The following is a 6218-nucleotide window of genomic DNA, read 5'->3' on the forward strand; positions in this document are numbered from 1 at the left end:
TTCCTGGCTTTTAATCCCCTTTCTCCTGCTCTTCCAGCCTGCTGCTTGGGCGTCCCTGAGTTGTCTCTCCTCACCTGTATCCCTGGGGCTGACTGCTCTTCTGTCCGGGTTCCTGGCTTTTATCCCCTTTCTCCTGCTCTTCCGGCCTGTGCTCTGGGCAGGCCTGAGTTTCCTCTCCTCACCTAATTCCTTCAGCTGATTGCTCTTGTCTCTGGCTTCCTGGCTTTTAATCAACCCTTTCCTCTGCTCTTCCGGTCTGCTGCTTTGGGTGTCCCTGAGTTGTCTCTCCTCACCTGTATCCCTGGGGCTGATGGTTTTAAAATTCATTTTAACAATGGAGGCAAATATTCACCTTGAAATTTTTGTTTACTTATTTTAAATTGAGTACATGTTACAGGGAAATGGACTTTGCAGAAATCTGAGAGCAGAGATTTTGTTCAGGAAACTTTGGTAATAAACTACATTATGCCCCCACCAAAAAAAAAAAAAAAAAGATTGACAGTTCAAAACCACCAGACACTCCTCAGAAGGAAAGTTGGGCAATGGACTTCTGTAGTGATACTGCCTTGGAAACCTGAGGAGGGGTCACTATGAGTCAGAGACAACTTGATGGCACATAACAACAATAACAATAGAGAGGTTTAGTAAAGTGGCAGGATACAACATCAACATATAAAAATCAGTTGGATTCCTCTACATCAACAATGAGACCTCTGAAAAGGAAATAAGGAAAACAGTACCATTTACAATAGCTACCACAAAGATAAAATAACTAGGAATAAATCTTACCAGAGACACAAAAACCTATACAAAGAAAACTACAAAACACTACTACAAGAAACTACAAGGGATCTACATAAATGGAAGAACCTGTGAAAATGTCAATATTCCCCAAAGAAATACACACATTCAACACAATCCTGATCCAGATATCATCAATATTTTTTTAAGGCTATGGAAAAACCAATTATTAACTTTATATGGAAAGGAAAGAGACCTCGAATAAGGAAAACACTGCTGAAGAAGAAAAACAGAGTGTAAGGTCTCACACTTCTGTATCTCAAAACCTAATATATAGCCACAGTAGTTAAAACAGTGTGGTGTTGATACAATGATAGACAGATAGAGCAATGCAACAGAATCAAAAACCCAGAAATAGACCCATCCATCTACGGACAGCTCATATTTGATAAAGGACCAAAACCCATTAAATGGGAGAGAGATAGCCTTTTTAACAAATGGTGCTGGCAAAATTGGATATCCATCTGAAGAAAAATGAAACAAGACCCATACCTCACTCCATACACAAAAACAAACTCAAGTTGGATCACAGACTTAAATGTAAATCCCAAAACTATAGAGCTCATCAAAGATAAAATAGGGGCAAAGCTAGGGGCCCTAATTTATGGCATAATTAGACTATCAAGCATAACCCAAAATGCACAGGCATGGATGAGAAGCTAGGTGACTGGAACTTTTTAAAAATTCTCCAAAAGGGTAAAAAGAGAACATACAGATTGGGAAAAAAATATTTGCCTATGATATATCTGACAAAGGATTTATCTCCAAAATATATAAAAATATTCAACACCTCAATGCCGAAAAGACAAACAATTCAATTCAAAAATGGGCAAGGGACATGAACAGACACTTCACTAAAGATAATATACTAGTGGCAAACAAACACATGAGGAAATGCTCATGATCATTAGCCATTAGAGAGATGCAAATCAAAACAACAATGAAATATCATCTCACTCCAGCAATAATAGCAAAGTTCAACAAGACAGAAGATAACAAATGCTGGCGAGGTTGCGGAGAGATTGGAACTCACATACACTGCTGGTGGGACTGTAAAATGGTACAACCATTGTGGAAATGATACAGCGTTTCCTTAAAAAACTGAAAATAGAAATACCATTTGATCCAGCAATTCCATTACTAGGAATATATCCTAAAGAGGTGAGAGACAGGAATGAACAGACATATGCACACCCATGTTCATTGCAGCACAATGCACTATAGCAAAGAGATGGAAACAACCTAAATGCCCATCAGCAGATGAATGGATAACCAAATTATGGTACATTCACAGTAAGGAATACTGTTGTTGTTGTTTTGTTATGTCCCATTGAGTTGGAGTGACTCATAGTGACCCCTCCTGAGGGAATACTATGCTACATTAAAGAATAACTAAGGAGTGCAAGAGGGGAATGGTTACTGGGAACAGAGAGGAGAGTGGGTTAGGGTTGGGGATGGTAATTGGGGAGTGAAGCCAAATGTATACAAAATGTTGAATGTAAAACAAATTCTGATCTGTATATTTGCACCTGAAATGTTGTAGGAAAACAAAGTCCTTATCCCCTTGTCTCAAAGAGCCAATAATCACAATAGGTTAAAGAAGGATAGCAAAAGTTTTATTGAAACAAGGAGACAGTGAGAATCATTTCTCCAAAATGTCTGACTCTCCAAGCTGGGGAATGGTCAGGGCTTTTAAAGGAAATAGGGCTGAGAGGGCAATAAGTCTTATTGTTGTTATTTGCCATCAAGTGGGACCTGACTCATAGCGAACCATCCTTGGATTTCTGAGGCAGTATCACTATGGAAATAGATTGTCCAACCTTCCTTCCGAGGAGTGGCTGGTGGGTTTGAACCACCAGCTTTCTGGTTAGCAGTCAAGTGCTAATTTTCATTACAGGATAAGTTGTATTTGTCTTGTAGTTTCTCGGCCTTTCTTCTGGTCAATGATAAAGAAATTGTCTCTTGTCCTTCAGGCGCCTCACACCTGTCTAGAGAGATTAATTCTGCAAGGGGGCTGGTATGAGAGTGGGCATCTCCAGGCCTCTCCTTCTATGGGAATATCTCCTTTCTCCTTATCTTGGTTGTCCCAGGGCTTGGTGTCTCCTTTTCCGGGGTCGCCTTGTAACGGGCTATGGCTCTTAATGCCAACTGATAGGGGAAAGAGTTGTATTTTAAGGAATAGTAAATCCAAAGAGCTCAACATTGGAAATAAAGGCTGGCTGTACTATTTGCTAGGGGGTTCTGGTGGCGTAGTGCTTCCGGCATTTGAGGGCTAACCAGAAGGCTGGTGGTTCAAACCCACCAGCCAATCCTCAGAAGGAAGATTGAGCAATCTACTTCCTTAGTGATACCACCTCTGAAACCCAAAGAGGGGTTGCTACGAGTTGGATCTGACTTGATGGCACTGCATTTGGTTTTTTGGAATACTGTTTGTTCAGACAAGAGTGATAAGGGAGGGAAAAACAGTGAGTTAGTCACTAAGATTAATCCCTACTTTAATCCTTCCTGTTAGTTTGTAAAGGTTTGGCAGGTTTCAGTGAGAGGCTCCTTCAGCCTTCTATTTCAGCCTTCCTCAAAACAACACCAACAAAACCCTACTGCCATCAAGTCAAATCTGAATCACAGCAACTCCCATGGAGTTTCCAAGGCAGTAAATCTTTATGGGAGTAGATTGCCCCATCTTCCTTCTGTAGAGCTGCTGGTGAGTTTGAACTGCCAACTTTCTCTTTAGCAATCAAATGCCTTAGGCACTGCACCACCAGATCTACTTAGGTGGTTGTGGTGTTGTTGTGTGCTGTCGAGTTGGACCCGACTCATAGAGACCCCTCCTTGGGTTTCCGAGGTGATATCACTACGGAAGTAGACCGAGGAGTGGCTGGTAGGTTTGAACCGCCAGCCTTCTGGTTAGTGGTCAAGTGCCTTGGGCACTATGCTACCAGAGCTCCCATCTAGAGGGTAAGAAATTGGAAATTCTTCAGAAGAATCCAGCATCAGTAGCATCTGAAACCCTGGACCAGTAAGAGCTCAGAACAGGAAGAAATAGTAGCAGAAGCTGAGAGAAACAGAAGCCAGCCTCTGCTGAACAGAGAAATGGCAGCAGAGTGCTCTGAGAGGAATGGGCTGAGAGCTGTAAGGTGCTTAAGGACTGTGACAGCATCAGAAGCAACAGAGACCACCAGCAGGCCTGGCAGTGACAAAATCTCCACCTGAAGTGCAAGGGGCCAATCTGAAATACAGGTCATCTCTCCAAAGCACAGGAGGGCCCTCCTGGAGCACAGGTACACAATGAGCCTGGGTGTACCCAGAGAAGGGGTTGTACTTAGAGCAGTTCTGCTTGAAGAAAAGGGATGGGGAAGCCAGCCAAGAAGAGCAGCAGAGAGGAGGCCAGCCTCAGAGTTGGTCCCTTGGGAGGTAATGGTATGACTGCACCAATAAATTTCCTTCCAGATTAAAAAAAAAAGAAGAATGAAGAATACATGAATCATCTCACAATGTGGATGAATCTGGAGGACATTATGCTGAGTGAAATAAGTCAGTCACAGAATGACAAATATTGTATAAGTCCATTACTGTAAAAAGTCAAGGAAGGGTTTGCTTAGGGAAGGGAACTCACTTTGTAGGTTACTGGGGATGGGTGGGAAAGGGAGGGAAAATTTCAGATTAGTTGGAGGGCCACATGTTGATTTGCGTAAGGGGAGGGACAGAATGGAAAGATTCTGTGAGCAGCATGATAACATTGGGGAAAGGAAGGACACTGAAATGTGCACATAAGATATACACAACAGAGGCAAATAATAGTATATGTACAATACTGCATTACCACTAACACCAAACACCAGGCTAGAGATAAATGTAAGACAACTGAGATGATTAGATGGGTGTTGGTGAGCAGGAATGTACCCTAGACCAGTGATAGATTTAGCTGAAGGTAATTTTGCATAGATATTAGAGATACAAAATAACCACAATCATTACAGAAGCAACAGAAGACAGAGTTAGAGTAATTCCTCAGAGACAACCAAACACCTGGGAGAGAGAACCACTGGGCCTGCTGACTCAGGACTGTAATATTGGGGGACACTAAGCTCAATTAGGAACTCTGGTAGCGTAGAGCCTAAGGCACTTGCCTGCTAACCAGAAGGCTGGCGGTTCAAACCCACCAGCCACTCCACGGAATGAAGATTAGGTAATCTACTTCTGTAGTGATACTGCCTCGGAAACCCAAGAAGCGGTCGCTAAGAGTCAGGTCTGACTCAATGGCACATAACAACAACAACAACAACAAGCTCAATTGGCACAACATAGTACATAAAAATCTTGTTCCACAACCTACTTTGGTGAGTAGTGACTGGGGTCTTAAAAGCTTTCAAGTGTCCATCTAAGGTGCAGCTAATGGTCTCCTCTCATCTGAAGCAAAGACAAGTGAAGAAAATCAAGGGCATTTGGAAACAGTTACTCCAAGGATATGATGGACCTTGAGACCAGAAGAACTAGATGGTGCCTGGCTACTGATGCCAACCACTCAGGAAGGGATCAAAACTGGAGATCCTGGATAGAGTGGGAGGAAAAATGTGGAACAAAATTCAAGAACACAATAATGACCAGAATTACTGGTCAGATAGAGTCTGGTGGAGCCACCAAGACTATGGCCCTGGAATACCCTTCGGGCCTGAGATAGGACTCACTCCCAAGGATTTGCTCTCAGCCCAACAGTAGAAAGAATTACATGCAGAACACCCAACCCAGGGCAATGTACCCACCTATTCTACGGAGATACAGCCCTTGGAGAAATTGGCCGTGGGGCACTAGAGGGGCAGCATTCATGTGGAGGGAAAGCTGGACAGACAGTACACAGTTAAGAAGGGCAAAGGGAGGGATCACAAGGAAGGGGGAGGAGGACAGTGGGTTATGGCTGGGGATAGTAATCGGGGCATGAAATCAAATGTACAGGAACTGTTGAAAGTAAAACAAATTTTGCTCTGTAAATTTGCACCCAAAGCACAATAACAAATAAATAAATTGTTAAGCACAAAGATGTCTCTTTGAGGATTAAGATACACCTAACTCAAGCCATCAGGGTTACAGGTGAGGAGAGACAACGCAGGGACGCCCAGAGTAGCAGGCCGGAAAAGCAGGAGAAAGGGGATAAAAGCCTTGAACCCGGACAGAAGAGCAATCAGCCGAAGGGATTAGTTGAGGAGGGGAAACTCAGGCCCGCCCAGAGTAGCAGGCCGGACGAGCAGGAGAAAGGGGAGAAAAGCCTTGAACCCAGACAGAAGAGCAATCAGCTGAAGGGATTAGGTGAGGAGGGGAAACTCAGGCCCACCCAGAGTAGCAGGCTGGAAGAGCAGGAGAAAGGGGACAAAAGCCTTGAACCAGGACAGAAGCGCAATCAGCCGAAGGGATTAGGTGAGGAG

The sequence above is a fragment of the Orycteropus afer genome, unplaced genomic scaffold, assembly GCF_000298275.1.
Source record: "Orycteropus afer afer isolate SDZICR_OR568_19922 unplaced genomic scaffold, OryAfe1.0 scaffold00137, whole genome shotgun sequence".
NCBI classification, from domain to species: domain Eukaryota; kingdom Metazoa; phylum Chordata; class Mammalia; order Tubulidentata; family Orycteropodidae; genus Orycteropus; species Orycteropus afer.